Here is a 17,893-nt window from a genome sequence, read left to right as displayed (position 1 = left end):
TTTCTGTCAAACAAAATGAAAAATAAATGTACTTACAGAATAGAATAGAATAGAATTAGAATAGAATAGAATAGAATAGAATAGAAATTTCAGTCGGAAGGGACCTACAACAATCATCTAGACCAACTGCCTGACCAATTGAGGGCTGACCTAAAGCATGGTATTAAGGGCATTCTCCAAATGCCTCTTAAACACTAACAGCTTTGGGGCATCGACCACCTCTCTAGGAAGCCTGTTCCAATTACATCTTCACAGAATCTTAGTCCATAGAAAACGTAGATACAAGTTTTTATAATCCAGAAATTTGGTGATCTAGGTTAAGAAAATCGTCCTATAAGAAAGCAAAACCAACAGGGATTTTTTAGTGAAACCAAGCTAAACTCACAAAAATATAGGATTTTTTATAGCATAAAATATAAAAATATTATTAACATAGCAGGTGTTATTTTTAATTATTTAATATCTTGTTGTTTTCATGCTTTCATCTGTAACATCTTAGAATTAGTTACTCTGCAACAGAAATCTCGTATTACAAGAAAAAAAAAGACTGGCTAGAATCAGTAAGAGAAAATAGCCAGTGTATAAGTATAACAGAATATTATATTAAGAATAATATTTTTAGTAGATACAGCTTGGTCGGATATAGCAACTTGGGATTTAAACTGAAATTTATAATTGAAAAAACAATATGAAATATATCAACATCATTTTGTGGATATTGGACAGCTTAGTGGATTCCTAATGGGACGATGCAAGCCTCTCTTTAACCTAAAAGCTATTTGGTGACTTATATAGGATATATCTGTGTTGTTAGTTTGGTTTACATCAGAAATGTACATCACCACAACCTGCATTACCTGTCACCTATTTTTGCAGTTCAAGGAGGGGCTAATTGCTGCATAGGTATGCAAGAGTGAGATACTATTTCCTCTTCAGAAGTGTTCTGTTCACTTTAGATTGGCAGAAATGGAGGGAGAAACTTACGCTATTTCCACATGTTCTGTGTCCTCTGCTACACAGTCTGCCTTCTTTGTGCACTCAGACAACTGATATATGATGACCACAAACTGTCACGCAGGCTAGCCTGAGCAATAGTGCACTATCACGGCCACCAGTACACTGTGAGTGCCCACTCGGCCCCATCAGCCTGTGTTTCCCTCCACTCAAGAAAAGTAACAACGTCAGACACAGTACAAAGACCTGTGTCTATACACACTTCCAGGAGGGCAAGACTGAGAGGGCTTCAGCGTCTCCCTTCCAATCTCCCATATCCTTGGCACAGCTGACAGCACCACTAAAATACTAAGTATAGTGCAGTCCTACAGCTTTTCTCCATCTCCTGAACTGTACTTCCCAGATTGCTTCTGTTCCTAAATTCAGCAAGTGCGATTGAAGAGGTGAGAAAAGCAGTGGTGCTGTGTGGGAAACGCAAATAATAACAGTGCTATGATAGCAAAGCAGAAAAAAGGCTTTAAATCCTACCTCCACCTGAAGCCCCATTCCATGGGATCACCCACGGCATGCGATCGTTTCTATTTTTAAATGCTATATTTTTTAACATGAGTCAGTTACCAATCTATTTCTGATCTGAACAGGAAGGACAGCGGAACAACTTTAATCACAGCTGAACCAAAATTAGAACAGAAAATGGATCAGTTCAGTTCCTTTATTTATACTAACCAACTTCAGGTGTACCCATATGAGCCAATCAGAACAAAAAAAGAGTATCCATAAGCTCCTTCTGTAGATACTGAGGATCAGAAGCTGGTTTAAAGTGTAATTCAAAACACAGAATTGGGTATTGGAAGGGGCCTGTTCTCTCCAAACTTTTACTTAGAAAACTGGCTAAGTAATTCAGCCAGCTAAATTAAGTGATCGTCTAAGGGGTGGTGGCAGTAGCATGCCCAGCAATGCCCGTAAGATTCATCTCTCCGTCACCTTGGTTTCATTATGGTGTTTGTGCCGATCCAAGTACACTGAGGCCCTGACAGAGATGGGAGCTTCTAAACACCAATACAGAACAGGGCAGCAAGTTGAACGTGAGTCAGCAATGCACTTCTGCAGTGATGAAGGCAAACACACACCCAATTGCATTAGCAGATGCACAGCTAGCATTTTGAGGGAAGCTATTATTCCCCTTTGCTCAGCGCTTGTGAGGCCACATCCAGAATACCCTCTACTGGAATACTGTGTCCAGTTTTGGCACTCAGTATAGGAGAGAGAAAGACAAACTGGAGAGTCCAGAAGCAGCCTCCCCCAATGGCTAGGGGACTGCTGCACATTACATGAGCTGAGACTAAAAGAACTGGGTTTGTTTAGCAAGTAAAAAAAAAAAGGCTGCTACGAAGCCGAATGCAGTTTTCTACCACCTAGAGAGCAGTTACAGAGAAGACAAAAGCAGACTCTTTCCAGAGGTGCACAGGGAAAGAATAAAAGGCAATTCTGACTGTGCACAAGGCAAAAAATCTTCACCATGAGAGTGGCTAAGCACAGTGGCTCAGGCCCTGGAGAGGCTGCCCAAACTCCATCTGTGGACATTTTCAAAACCAAACAGGACAAGGCCCTGAACCTCTGAGATTAACCATGCCTTGAGCAGGACTGTGAACTAGATGACCTCCACACGTCCCTTCTGACCTTAATTCTACAATTCTAAAACTGAGACTCACACGTCACACACACAAATATATATGTTAAAAGTGCGACATGAACTGGTTAAAAATCAATATAAAATAGTTTAAAAAAAAAAGGTCATGCCAATGTGTGACATCAGAATCCTTTTTCTCCATGGCAGAACAGTGATACTCTAGCTACAAAAATGACACTGAAGAAAAGAAAAATAAATCCTTAGTAATAACACTATGATGTTATTGAGGACATCTTATTATAAGAAGATCAACAAAATAAGCTGGATGGCACTGCTGGATGGCACTGGAAATGCAATCAAGCACCAAGATGGCAGATATGAACTCATTAAAATATTGAATGTATAAGCTTTGTTAAAATTGCAGAAAGACTGCTGTCTGTACAGTCTGCTGAAGCCCTGCTGTTGGTTTTTCAAACTAACTCATCTGTCTCATAATTCCTTTGGAAAACTTGCAAACAGAGAATTACAGTAATCAAAATCTTGCAGAGACATTAGTAAAAATATGGAGGTATCCTGATGTAAAAAGATACAGATTGTAGTTAATGGCCCAAAAGACAAAAGTAATTTTTAGCACCAAGGCTGCCCTTAAAGTTAGTTGCATGTGAGGGAAATACACCTAAAAAGGGGGAAGCAAAAATCTGTGTCTTTTTCCAAGCTGTTTTGACTACTAACAACTCAGTTTCAAGATAAATTCAATATGCTTAATATATGCAGCATGTTTACATTTCGCGTTTACAGCTGCACTTAGGTAATTTTATAGATGTATGTATAGATAAGCATAGGGTCAGGCATGGATACAGCAAACTGCTTAATACAAAGATGGAGATTTCTTGTTTAGTTGCCTAGCAATAAGATCTAACTCCTGGAAGCTAACAAATACTGATTAGAGAATGGAATAGAATTATTTAATGTATGTAATGTATCATACAAAAAGGAACATAAGGCTATTGAAGAAAGGGAAATGCTATGCCAGAAGAAATCAATTTTATCCAGTGATATCTATTCAGAAAATATGTGATACGAAGAAACAACAATATCTAAATTAAAGAAAGCCTCAGTCTGTTCACTTTGTCAGTATTTTTCATCGTTCTTCTTCTTTTAGCAGAAAGTCTAATTCCATCTTGGCTTTTGAATTGCTGTGTTTAACTTTGTCCAGCCCCCTCAATAGTGTTTGGAAGCTGGAGAGAGAGAGAGAGAATTTTTAAAATTGAACTGGGTGAACATAATGGCATTTCTCTTAGTGGAAAACACAGTATGATAGTAATGGAAAGTTTCATGACATTTACTACACTGGTGGAGAGGCAAAAGTCCACACTTGTGTTTTATTTGTTATGAAGAGCTTTAAAATTGCACTGATGCCTTTTAACATATTTATAAGGTCTCTTCTCTCAGTTCTTTCAATATTACAAATGTTTTTCTCTCAGTACTTCAGAGGTAGAACAGGAAGGTCACAGGAAGCCAAGAATAGATAGCATACTACAAGTCCAGCACAGATTGGTAGTACTTACTTCTCGGAGCAGTACTGGCATTGATCTTTTTCCCTTATAATCTAAATTTAAATAGATTAGTCTACATTAAAACTGGGAAAACAGAGGCCACTGGATAATATTGCAGCATTATAAGCAGTGTGGACTTGGAATGCACTATTCATGCATTATTTAATCTTGAAAGAAGACACGTGATTCCTCTTGCTATTTTCAACCTTTCTTTAAAACATTCGTCTTTAACAAAGCCTTTAAAACAGTACTTCCCAAGATCTGCTCCTGTTGGAGCTGTCACTTAACAGTATTCCATCTGCTTGGGACAGAAAGAGTCATAAAATTTCTCTCAGGTGTCCTGTTACACCAGCATAAATCCAGAATAACTCCACAGACTTCCTGTGTGACGCACTTACTCAGGGTTTGTCTACACAAGGAAGTAAACATAAAGGAAAACTAGCCTCAATTCAGAGCACAGTACCAACTCTGAACTAACTCCCAGTATAAACATTTTTACCACACAGAAAGCAAAGGCAGATTTTCCCACTGTGAATATGTATTAAACTACTTTGAACAAAGACAGTCCTAGTAAAATCCAAAGGTGTCATCACATTCCACAATGCAGTGCTTTACAAAAATAAATTAAAGTTTCAATATCAGAAGGAACATGTCTTCCATCTAGTCATATATATCCTGCTTCTCAAATGTTCCCTAATTTAATTTAGGCATAGTTTTAGATACCGTACACAGCTTTGCATTTTGGCATAAAAATACCCTTTCACTGTCCATAACGTATATTTGTACAGAATAGCCCATAACTTCATACTTAAACAGCAGTAATTTTTCCATGAAGACAATGCCTTTATTTCTTGATCTTCCTTCCCCAGTTGCAGAGACTGCTACACAGACTGATTAACTACATCTTGTACTGTGGCTCCTTTGTCCTTGTTATAGCAGTGTGAAACACCCTTAAATGGGACATAAATTATATTTACTACATAAAAGGTCTTAATAAAATGGGAATTTACATTACTGATTTTTCTATGTTGTTCAGACACTATAGTGATAGAAACTACACAAATATCTAGAAAAGCAAAAGCAGATAAAAATGAAGGACACGCAAGTGAAGATTTTGACGTATGAATCATGGTAAGTAATTCAACCATTGTTAATTTACCAAGATGCAAATTGATTGGCTGTTTCATTACAGTACTTTCTGTATAATAGTAATTTACAGATTTCCAGTAATTGAATCATCTATGCTCCTACCACCTATATGCTAAAAAAGCTAAGAGATGATAGTACTTATTTGCACACATCCCTTAGAAGACACTTGCTATTTACAGAGATCTGTCAATAAACAATAGATGGTCTGGGATGAAAAGCATTGTTCCTAGGTCTTTCTACACACATCTGCAATTTTGAGACTGTACCAAAACGTACAATCAACCCTCTCTACCCATCTCTCTCACAGATCCTCAGAACAATCTGGCACTAAGGAAATCCATGTGGTCAACATAAAAATCGTAATCTCATTGGAAAAAAACCGTAGAGGGAGTAGGGACACAGAGCTGGCTCTGATCACAAGTTTCATACACGTTCTGTGGTATACACTGTGATTTCAGAGAGTTTCTGAGAAAGAACAAATTGGATAGAAACCTCCAAGGCACAAGTAATTAGTTTCCTCATTTGGGGTGACATGGTAATCTTTGCATCTATTCTGGTATCATAAGTACAGAATCCAACTTTTACTATTTTTCTATGTCATAAGAATCAACAGCTTGAGCTATTAATTTCAGTCACATGCACCTGTAATTTCAGCTCTGCCCTTCAGTCCATTTTTTTATTTTGATCTCTTTTGACAAGTCACAAGAAACGTAACATGTTAAGTTTGAACCTTAATCCACTGTGAAAGTAGTACACTGTCTAACCCACTTCCATATTTCCACATCACTATTGGCTTAAACAATATTCAAAGATCTGCTGCCAATTACATAGCAAAGATCATGTCTAATTTGTAAGACGAATTGAAAGGAGCTGGTATTTATGAACATATTTACTTACAATACTCACCGCTTGCAAATAAAGCTATGTTGCCAATGTACAAGACAATGTATCTTATTTGGTGTATTATGACAGTAACAGGTTATTCTGCATTTGACATTTTCCAGCGCTTCACACTGCACAAGAAACCAAAATACTTCATGTTCCCAACCAAGATCCAGTAATCCTGGTTACTTATGGTTACTCCAGTGTGGCCAATGTGAAAGGGAGATGCTCTGGTGAGTATTTATACACCCCCCATATGAAATGTGACTACTCTTTTCTATCTTTTAATCTAAATTATACACTAGCAAATAGCCAAGAAACTGTCTTAGCAATTAAACTTTATAATAAAACATATGTTACGCCTATATGTAGCCCACAACATTTTTTAGTCTGGCCTAATAGCAAAGGTTATCAAGCTAAATGCACCATAAATTCTACTCACAGTATCATAAGCAAGGTAGTGATGCCACTCTTTCTTCAATTAGATATCAGTGTGGTGTACACTGCTTTAGGTAGTCTTATCCTCTTCCTTTTTTACCACCCAAGCCACAAACCTTGGTTTCACCATCCATTTCCAAAATTCCTTTAAAAAATTAGTAATTATAAGGCCTGCATAAATCCTGCAGTTGCATAACAAAAAAGACATTTTGGTGCAAGCATATTTTGTATACTTCTATCTACAGATTTGGAAGTTTACACTCACTGTCTAAGTAACGACACTTAAAACTGAGGTAAAGCAAGTGGTGTACTCTCTCACTGTAAATAGGAAATACCCATCCCACTTTCTGTGTTTGTTGTCCTCTTAGCCAGGTACACCTCAGGCATATCCTGCCTGGGAGGCAAGATGTTGTCCTTTAGGTGAATCCCTTTGAATTCTCCCTATTACAAACCAGTCCATGAAAGCAAGAATCAATATTATAGTAGTCTGATCATAATTTTTTAGAAGGGGTTAATTACAGTTGTTATCTGTAATAGGTTATAACACCATACAAAGATGGCATCATATGAAGGTAGATCATCAATTGACATCAAAAGGAGGCCAACAGTGTTCTCAGGTCTTTTTTTTCCAGGCAGCCCTAGTTGCATTAGTAGTGATTTCCCTTCAAGAGCTGAGTGACAGCAATTCTGAGAGGGGACAACAGAAGTGACAACTTCGCATCTTGTAAAAGAACGAATGGTTTGAAACATCAGTGCCAATCCTTTTAAGATCAGCTCCAGCAAGACTGAGGAGTGAGATTTCTGACATCACTTTTGTTTGTTTACTTTTCAGTAAAACTTCTAGCTGCAAAAGCTTCTTTTGAAGCTTTTCTCACCAATTGTGAGACCTTGCTGGCCTAGAGTATAAACATTGAAGCATTTTTTCCCCCCTCTTTTTCTTGATAGCTGGTTAAACCCCAAAGAAAAAAATGAATGCTTTTTAGTAATATTTACAGGGATTGGGGAAAAAAAAAGATACTAAATTTCATCAGATATAATAAACAGTTAATATTCTTGATATGACTTCACATCTGAAAACATAAATACCATGGTGATGTTCTGCTTTTTTTTAAAGCAGCCTGAAGACTTCTTTTAGATTCTTTCTGCCTAAAACATGTAAATCAATGAAATAGCAGTTTGAATAAAGGAGCACTAATTGACTGAATAAAGGAGCAATAATTGACTGATCAAATTTTGCCATACCAACTAGGATGTGTTTTCTGTTGAAATATCCTTGATCTTGATAAAGACTTGCAAATTGTGAAACCCACCTGTCCTGCAAAGATTTGTGGAAAGAGACCACTATCAGAATGGAGGAAGTCACTAATCAGCAACACAAATATCAGATCTTCAAATACTATCTCTTACTCAGAATTTCTGCAGATCTGGGCAGTCACTGGATCTGAACATGAATTACCATTTCTTTTAAAAGACTTTTGGTTCTTATTTCCATTGAGAAGTGACAACAATCTCCAGCAAGTATAGAGTTAAATTTCCTGTTCCGCTTTCACACAGGTGCTCAAGGTAGGGTAACTAGGTAAGATTACACTCAGATGTTTAGAGAGTCTATGCAACTTTGATAAGAGGAGAGAAAGGCCTGCAGAAGAAGTATCCAAAACATAGCTGCCAGAAAGTAGAGTACATACCCAGGTGGGTTGGGTTTTTTTTGCTTGTATTTTATCTGATGTTTCTGTAGCAGTTTTGATACAATTTGGGCAGGATGAAGCTTGTTACAGATAAAATCTGTCTTCTGTAACTTGGCTTCTACTGCGTTGCAACTTTTGCTAACACAATAAAGAAAAAACAGTTAGAGGGGAGCATTCTGTACCCACGGTTTACCCCCAGTCAATTCAAATAGAATATAACAGTTCTTGGCATCTTTCTTTGCCTTGCCTCTTCATGTTGTACTGCTGCTAACAATTCAGGGAGTGCAAAGCAATTGTCAATCCCTTTAAGTGTAGTCTTCTCAAAAAAAGTATCTTTTCTGTGAGTGACCCTCTTGGCAATGCATTATCTGTAGACACAGTTGTGTGGTAAACAGGAAGAGTATAATGTTGGTTGATTACAGGTAGGAGGATAGATAATCTCCTATCCATAAAATAATCTAGTTCTTCCTCATCTTAGTCAATTGATGTGATTACACTGTTGCCTACCAAACTTCATTATCTATTTCCTTGAAAATAATGCTTACATTGAATTAATTAATGGTATTCATGGCCCTTGCTAGGAAAACACAGAGGTTAAGGATGCCACCCAAATCTGTTGTTAAAGAAACAACTGTGCATTATATTTTTACTATTAATTGAAGGCCATAAATAGGAAAATAAGGAAGCTGTATCTTATGTTATGAGGAAAATGTAAGTCAGGAAAAGACAAAAAAGACAACAAAAATGAAGTTTATGCTAAATAAAGCACAAATGACCTTTTTTCCATTTCTAGTACACCCAAATGCTGTCGCCTATGCCACTAATATTTGTGCAGGAGCAATCTACCATTTATTTTCCCTTTTGCAAATGTTAGTGTTACCAAAATAATGGGTTTTTTTCTGTACATATTTTACTTGAAATCAATCCCTTATGGGTTCTGATTGCCATGAAAAGTGAAACTGGGAAACATCACTTAGAGTACTGAAAGAGTTTTATAAGGACTCACAGAAGATAGCTATTGTTTCACTCCACTTTAAAGGCAGACAGCTTTAGTCACTATTTAGATATAAGAGGTGAACTGCTTTGCTTAAGTCCTTGGACTTTTCTCTGTGGCTTCTATGTAGGTATACACAGGAAAAGTAATCTTAGTTACCTTTTTAAATTACCAGTTAAATTGTGCTATATTTCTAATCAGACATTCTTATTGCTCACAATTAATTTGGTTTAAGTATTTTTTTTAACTTACTTAGAAAGTGCTTTAACAATTTAATTTAAGACACCTGGCTGAAAGTATCCAAGTTCTAATTTCAATTAATCCATAAACTCTGTGCATTTGGACTCATCTTCCAGAGTATTCTCCTGCTGACACATCCTCAGCCTTGTACTTTTTCTATTTGTCACAGCGCTATCATGATTCTATATCTGTTTGACTAAAAGACATAATGTGAGTATATTTACACGGTCGCCGCTGAAAGCGAGATGAATGTGGAGCTGGCTAACAATGTATTTATTATTTAAGAAAATCAGGACCAAGGAAGAGAAGAACAAGTGTAAGGAACACCAGAAAGCTTTTACCAAGCTAACTGAGGATGAAAATACCCATTGGCAGGAATAGTTTTGACATAATTTGTGTATGTTTTGGCTTCTCCAGGTACTTTAGCCCTTTAGAGGAGTAAGAAACTGAGCTTTTACTGAAGCCTTCTACTGTAGCTTCTAATCTGCAAAGGTGGACAAACCAAACTGTGTCCTTTAATCACAACAGGCTTTAAACTTAAAATTACTGACTCCCATTTTTCTTAAGCTTTTCCACCAATGTTATTTAGGAAACAACAGTAATAAACCTGTTATTTTTAATGGAGCTAGGAGAAAATCAGAGTTAGTATACTTGAAGCAAGCACCCTATAGCTCTGCTCTCAGCTAACTCTCTGAGAGCTGCTACATACAATAAATGAGTCAATAAAGTATACAATACAGATAAAATGCTGAGTCAAATTCATCCCTGATAAAACTAACATTAAGTCAGTAGTTGCAAGGCTATGTCATTTTGTGTTTGTTTAGGGCCTAAACAGAGTTCCACTTGCAAAGAATACAGTACTAAGAGTCTACAGAAGGAATAAAGGCTTTTGATTAGCTCAAGAGTGTTTTTTATGTCACTCTTAAATACTTCAGTCCCAGCAGACTCAGCTCTCACAGTATCTGGACAACGCTGAAACCAGAAATTATCTAGAAACTTAATCTCTAGAAAATTTTGTAATTCAACCCAATATCATCTCAATCTAGGGATTCAGCTATTTACATCTGAAACAAACAGGTGTCTGTGGGCAGATATGTTAACTTGGATTCACTGTACGTGGGACTTCTGTTTCAGACACACAGCATGTAAATGCGAAGCCTGACAGCCTTGCAAAATTAAAATCATTTCAGTAAACCATTTATATTAACCGGAATAACTACCTAGTATGAAATTATGCTTGTATTTTTTCACTTAAAAAAAACCCACCACCACAAATAAAAAAAAAACCAAAACAACAAAAAAAAAGACACAAAAACAAACCAACAAAAAAAAAAACCCAAAACCAAAACCACTTCCTTTTAACCAAGAAAATCCAGGCAAAAATGTCCCTGGATTGAAGATTCTTCTGATTACAGGTATTTTACAATAAGTAGACATACAGTTTACCTCCCCCACCCCCGCCCCCACTCATCTTGCAACCCTTCATGAGATTGCTCCCCAACCATAACATAGCAATTCCTGTTGTTCCCACAGCTGCATGTGTGGCTGTTGCCATACTAGCTCAGAACTTGCAAAAGAACTAAGTTTTCATAATCTTTTCTTTTCAGACCTTCCATTTTTACTCAAAACTGCACAAGAGAGAATCCAGACAAAGGGGATCATGTTATTCAAATACACCTCTTAAGTCCTTTTTACCTTTTGTTGATGATTATTCATTTCCTAAGCTCACTAAACTTGTGAAGCTGGCTAATGGGAAATAATTCTAGGGTGCTGAAATGGCTTGTATTGCCCCAGAGAATTAAATATGTTCAATCCACAGAACACATTTAACATTTTCATAGAATCATAGAATAGTTTGGATTGGAAGGGATCTTTAAAGTTCATCTAGTTCAACCCCCCTGCCATAAGTAGGGACATCTTCAACTAGATCAGGCTGCTCAGAGCCCCATCCGACCTGACCTTGAATGTTTCCAGGGATGGGGCATCTACCACCTCTCTGGGCAACCTGTGCCAGTGTTTCACCACCCTCGTCGTACAAAATTTCTTCCTTATACCTAGTCTAAATCTACTCTCTTTAAAACCATTCCCCCTTGTCCTATCGCAACAGGCCCTATTAAAAAGTCTGTCCTCATCTTTCTTATAAGCCCCCTTTAAGTACTGAAAGGCTGCAATCAGGTCCCCCCGGAGCCTTCTCTTCTCCAGGCTGAACAATCCCGACTCCCTCAGCCTCTCCTCATAGGAAAGGTGTTCCATCCCCCTGATCATTTTTGTGGCCCTCCTCTGGACCTGCTTAAGTTTTACTGTATGACATAAAATCATGCCACGTGAACCCAGAAATACCTACTGGTTAATAAAAGCTAGCTTCAGAGTCAGATCTAGCTTTTTTTTTAACATCTAAGGGTCTTCGCATGTTTGGTCTGATTTAGATCACGTTCTGATAGTGGTTTTGGTTCTCTTCCCACATCTCTCTTTCCAAAGTAGGTACAAGCAACAATTTGGGTACAAATGGGAAAAAGCCTCCTTTATGCAATTTCTTTAGAAATCAAACTGATTTCACCAAAATAGGAAAAAATTACATAATTTCAATCGGTAGCTGCACTTGCTTTAAATGGATTAAGGACTAAAGAATGCCAATGTAAAAATACTCTACAGAAGTGCGAAACAATTTTGACACACTGTAAGTAGACTGGGTTTAATAAAGGGAACCATAGGTCAAACAATGGAAATGCTGTTTATCGTAATCTAATGGTTTAATGTTCTTGAACCTATTTAAAAATACAGGTTTGTAATAACATGCTCATATGTACAAGTAATCATCTTTTTACATTAAGGAAAGGTTTTGAACTTTTCAGACAGTTAACAAGGGAAAACAGGAGGATTTCATTGACTTCCAAAAGGTTAACTTGGATTTATAACTATTTGCCTGATTTCCCTGTATTTTTTGCTTCCTCTTGATGACTGAAAATACTAAGTAGCTTTTCTTAAGTACCTTTTTCTAGCTCAAGTGGATCTTTGATCCCTATATAACAGAAAATCTGTCCCTTACAGAAACCTAACAGAGTATTAATGCTATCCTTTGTCATTAATAGAAATTATACTAACAGCAACCATTGATAACTATTATATGTGAATATTACCTTAAATTGTAAGACGACACACTACATTTCTGCCCACGGAAAAGTAAGGCAAACAGCAAGGAATAACGCATTACATCCAACAAAAGCCCTCTTCTACAAGCCACTAAAAGTATATACATGTTCTGTGGTGTATTCCTAGTGTTTCCTACACAAACTGTGACAGAGTATCTTGTGAAAAAGATAATACGAAATTATTTTTATAATAGCAAGTGCAGCATTTTAATAATAGTAATTAATTTCCTATCCATGCTTCTGAGTTGATCAATAATATATTTTTATAAAGATAAGAGTAGTGCAATGCAGCGATAGGACACTCTGATGCTCTTCCAACTCAATCAACCGTAGTTTGTGTTCAGCTCCAGTAGGTGTTTACGAATATGATAAGTATTTAATATAGAAGACAACTGCCACAAAACCACTTAAGCAGGCAGATCACAATGGAATCAAGCCAATACATTTAAAAACTGATACAAGGATTATTACTTCTTAAACACCATACAATTAAACCACAGAACTCACTAAGACATGATATTGGAGGGGCCTAAAAGTTGCCAAAATTAAACATTAACATAGAAAATTGAAATACTAATAACTATAAAAATTACAAATTATAGACATGCTTTAAGTTAATTCAAACATGAATTGGCAGTGGTTAGGAGAAATAAAAGCTCTTCTCTTGGCAAATAATGAAAACGATAAATTTTAAAGCGTTCTTATCTTATTGTAAAGCTGGTGCTAACCAATGTCAGAAACAGAACATTGCAGTACAGCACACTCACTCTCCTGATGCTAAAGAATATTAACAAATTTGTCATTTTAGAAGACTAGAGAACGTAAAAATTTTGCAGCTTGCATGTTTCATTGAACTAGATCTGCTGAGAAGACAGTCGCTGTTGGGTTTGGGTTTTGTTGTGTTGTTTTTTTTTTCCCAACCATTCTGAGAATACAGATGCAATCTTCCCTTTGAAAGTTATGATGATTATGCATTAGCACAATTATATTGGCTAAATTATTCTAAATAGGACTCTGAAAGCAAAGCAAGCTGTTCTGTTATGGGCATTGCCTCACTTTCCTTAGTTGCCTGTATAAACACTCACTGATGAAATATCAGTATCTCTGACACTTGAGTATTCTAGGCAGTTTTCACTGGCTAGCTATAAAGTCACACCCCAAATATCTTTCCAGATTTCTGACAAAGAACCACCATAAGAGCCCTGTGCAATTGTAACTGCCAGACTGATTAAATAGAGAATAAGGAGATTTTTAATTTTTTTTTTAAATATATCTGATGAAGCATAAAGGATTGATTCTGAGCAGCAGGAAATCCAGGTGCTGAGTTAAGGCACAGGGAATAGCATTTCAGAAGACAACTGAATGAAAGGAAAATTATTGGTTTTATTAGATGGAAGACTCACTGAAATCTACTGCAAAGGATTTTCCAAAGAAAGGGAAAAGAGAAGTGACCTCCCAGGTAGTTAGAAGTCCACCACTGTTTAGAAGGGTTGGAATGCTCTTGCCTCAGTGAATATTGTTAAATCAGCCTCACTAAAGGTCACGTCTAAGGATGTTCAGAAGTTTTATACCAATAAATACTCTGCAAATTAAAATCCTGAAGAGAACAACTGTAAAGCCTTCTACAACACTTTCACACCATCCGTGGTATATTGTACAAATTAGGCACATAACCAATATACTAGTGCAGTTTTCCAAAAGACAATGCAAACAATTTATATAATAGTTCATCAGCACTGTATAAATGGGTTTGCCATTAAGAGCATTCTGCTTCAGTAGAAGTGCCAAAAAAATGGTTTAAATGAAAAATATAGGTGTGTTTTTCAGTTTGGGTTTGGGTTTTGTTGGTTTTTTTTTCCTCCAGGCCTTTTTTCTACAGTATAGCTCTCCTTGAGATAGACTTCTGTCACAGGAAAAACTATATGAGTACATTTGGTTAAATGCCAGCTGCTTCCTTCATGGGGTGGGTCAGGAACTGTATATACATGGCTTTGCAGAAGAATGAGGCTCACTTGAAAAGGCAGGCAGAAAAACTGTTTGGAAAGTAAGAAGGTGCAGGAGGTGATTATGTTGGAGAAATTGGCGTGGAGTAAACTAGGGTGTGAATTTTCAGTGAATTACTTACTCTGCAGTTAATTCTCTACATAGATGCTTTGGTTCATATTATATGCATGTCTATACTACATTAATGGGGCACTCTGCATAAAATCCAACCTAGCCAGATCCACAACCAGTACAGTGATGAGATGCAGTAGTTACTGGAGATGGTACAGCGCCACACTGCTACAGCTACCCTGTCATCAGGACTCTGTCTGGAATCTCCACCCAGCAGGGCTCAGCTTTGTAATCACTGCAATGCAACCTACTACACAGGATAAGTCATGGTGATTCTAGCTTGGCAATAGTAAGGAAAAACTCCCAGTTCTGTAAAGCTCCTTTCCCACATTTTGTGGGTTGTTTTGGTAGACGACAGCAGCCAGTCCAGGTTCTGAGCTATGCCATATGCGCAGCAAGAGGCATTCCTCTTCCTCTCAGCCAGATGCTGCATCTGTGGCAGCAACTCCTGTTTCTGTGCCACACAGTCTGCAACACAGTAGGTTCCTCGTGACACTTTACAGACAACCGTTCTCCTCCAAATAACCAGTGGCAGTGCACTCAAGTTGGAATTATGCATAGATTCGGCAAGTTCAGACTTGCAGAAACAAATCCAGAAGCACCACTATGTCAATTCTAAAACAGCTTATTTGAATTAAAGCATCATTGGTGTTCAGAGCAAGTGGAAGAGAGAAAGGGGGAAAATACAAAGGGGGACAGATTTGGACAATGCACTAAGGTGACTGACGGGTGCAAGGTGATACTGAAACTGATAGCTATTAAATTCTGTTTGCTGGGGTTTTTTAATTTTTTTTTTTTTTGTGGAGTCAAGGGGACAAATTGAAAACAATTCTTTAGGTAAATTTGTTGCTAATAATCATAAACAATTGGGCTGCTACATTCTCAGACATGAATAATGGTGTCTTCCACAGTAGTTTATGGAATTTAAGAAGTAGGTGAGATGTATAAAATAGAAGGCATTTCACAATCTTTTTTGTCCTCTGTACTACAGTTCAATGCCTTCATCAATTGTACTACTGCAGCTGGCCTGTAAGGCTGACAAAGTGTGGCACAGATGTGAAGGAAAGTTATGAGCAGCCAAGCGCAGAAACTTCTTAGGTTCCCACCTGCCAAAGTCAGTGTGAGCTACGGAATATCATATATCCTGCTGGTCTTAGTATAATGCAGGATTGAGTCCCAAAAAAACAATCACAGTTTTAAGAAAACAGGGATCATTTGCTGCTATTCTCTTACTGACCAAATGTTGGGTTTTTTTTTCTGTTATGGTAATAAGTATTTTATAGTATGCTTTAAGATAAACAAAAAAGGTGATACTTTAGTCTGTCAACATGTACCTATCATGTTTTGCACATTTTCCATCCTTCCCTCCCCCCCAAAAAAAAAAAAAAAATTCTCCTTAATTTTCACTTGTGGTGTCTCTGCCCAAAACAGTGTTGGAATGCTTATGCTGGAAACACTGCATGAGAATATTCTGTCATTCAATGCAAAACAAAATCCTTGCTTTCACTTCAGTTTTTAAGATTTGCAAGTATTTTTATTACCCTTTTTACTCTGAGAATGTTTATTTCAATATTAACTGGTTTTAATATTGGTTTAAATCTTGTTGGCTTTGCTGTTGCCTCTGTGCCTATTGACCCTTTCTTTCAAACTTGATTCCATTGACTTCAATGGAGTTTGGCACAGTTCTGTTCTTGCAGATTCACATGTGAGGTCCAAGCTCTTGCAGCAATAAGAATATTGTTAAATGCAGGGAAGTGTCATTATATAAAAATTCTGGTATGACAAGAACCTGTCACAGTTATGTTCACCCTTACGCAACACGTATGTGCTCAAAACTTACTTTCAGGTAGTTTATTCAAGATTTTCTGTAACACAATCTGATAGGTCCTTAACGCTTACGGGTATGAGATGGGGAAACCTATCTTAAACAAACTTCATCCCAGATAAGATTCGACATAAGAACTCCTGTATGACAGCACCCTTTAGGCCTTATATAACCCTTGGGACACTGGTACACTGTGTTGAAAGCACTAGGAATGAGGTTGGCTCTGGGAAACTGGAATTTCTGTAACATCATTTGTTTGGACTTGCCGTCTATACGGTTTATTACATGTATCACTTTCTCCCAGTCATCTGAATTATGAGTCATACAAACCGAAAGCGGAAGGCATATGGGTGAACAAAGCAGATGTGGATGTTTGTGGAGTTTGTTGGCAGGTTTACTTAGCTCGTTTTCTGTCCTGCCCCAGCTAGGGCAAATAAGTTCGATTCTTGGGCAAGTCCAGGTAGTTGCTAACTCAGTGACAATCTGGGACTGGGACCTGATTGTTAAAGGATAAAACCTCACACTGGTAAGTCTCTGGAAGTCTCCCATGACTCAAACTTCCACCTACAGCTAAAAGCCTGGCCATCTTTGTTTTGTTTAACTGAGCAGGAGCAAGAAAACCCTACCGGCTGTGTGCTTAGCATGATAAATATACAAAATTGTCTCTCAAGAATCCTGGTTGTCCATGGGTTGCCTGCAGGACGCCCTGCCACGGACAGGGCAGTTAATAGGTAAAAGCACATGCAGAGATAGAAATAGTTTCCAACCCCAGAAAGCAAACCTGAAATTGGATCCGTACAGACAGGCTCTTGGAGCTCAAATGGCAAGTCTCCTCCTTCGGCTCTGATTGCAAGCTCAGGACCACAGTCTATAATCAGCTAATTTTTTTACCTCAACCAAATTTGAAATGTGATCTGACTGAAGGGAAACCTAGGCTTAAATAAATCTATTAAATAAAAACAAACCAAAACAAAAAACCTTATAAGAATACATATATATTAAACTATCCTTATATGAACGTGACAGAATCAACTGTAACTCACGCTCTAGGCCTCTAGAACTGGGCTCTGTGATGGTTGAAGCACAGGAGCAAACAGCGAGGGAAAGAGGCAGCCAAGCTGCCACCATTAACGGGGTACGCCACTTGCGCAAATTTCCCTTCCCTCTTAGGCCCTACCGCCAATCATGTGGCGTAACGGCTTTCGCGAATACGGATGCTGCACTGCGGCGATGGCACAGTTCAACCAAACTTCTTCCCTCCTCCTCCCACTTCGAC

At 37.6% G+C, this 17,893-nt stretch overlaps 1 long non-coding RNA gene across 1 annotated transcript in view; it reads right to left on the bottom strand.

Annotated features, from left to right (window-relative positions):
* LOC142088155 (uncharacterized) overlaps window positions 1-17,877 on the bottom strand; it is a 156,062-nt gene extending 138,185 nt beyond the window's left edge. Inside the window, exons 1-4 of the long non-coding RNA XR_012675748.1 lie at window positions 17,399-17,877; window positions 8,007-8,432; window positions 7,852-7,919; window positions 6,614-6,754 (exon numbers count right to left, since the gene is read on the bottom strand). This is a non-coding gene — a long non-coding RNA (uncharacterized LOC142088155). The remainder of the gene's footprint in view (window positions 1-6,613; window positions 6,755-7,851; window positions 7,920-8,006; window positions 8,433-17,398) is intronic.
* Between the last annotated feature and the right edge of the window lie 16 nt (window positions 17,878-17,893).

This window comes from Calonectris borealis, chromosome 14 (assembly GCF_964195595.1).
Source record: "Calonectris borealis chromosome 14, bCalBor7.hap1.2, whole genome shotgun sequence".
Classification (NCBI taxonomy): domain Eukaryota; kingdom Metazoa; phylum Chordata; class Aves; order Procellariiformes; family Procellariidae; genus Calonectris; species Calonectris borealis.
The sequence above is the reverse complement of the archived record's forward strand: the minus strand, read 5'-3'. Positions and strand labels throughout refer to the sequence as shown.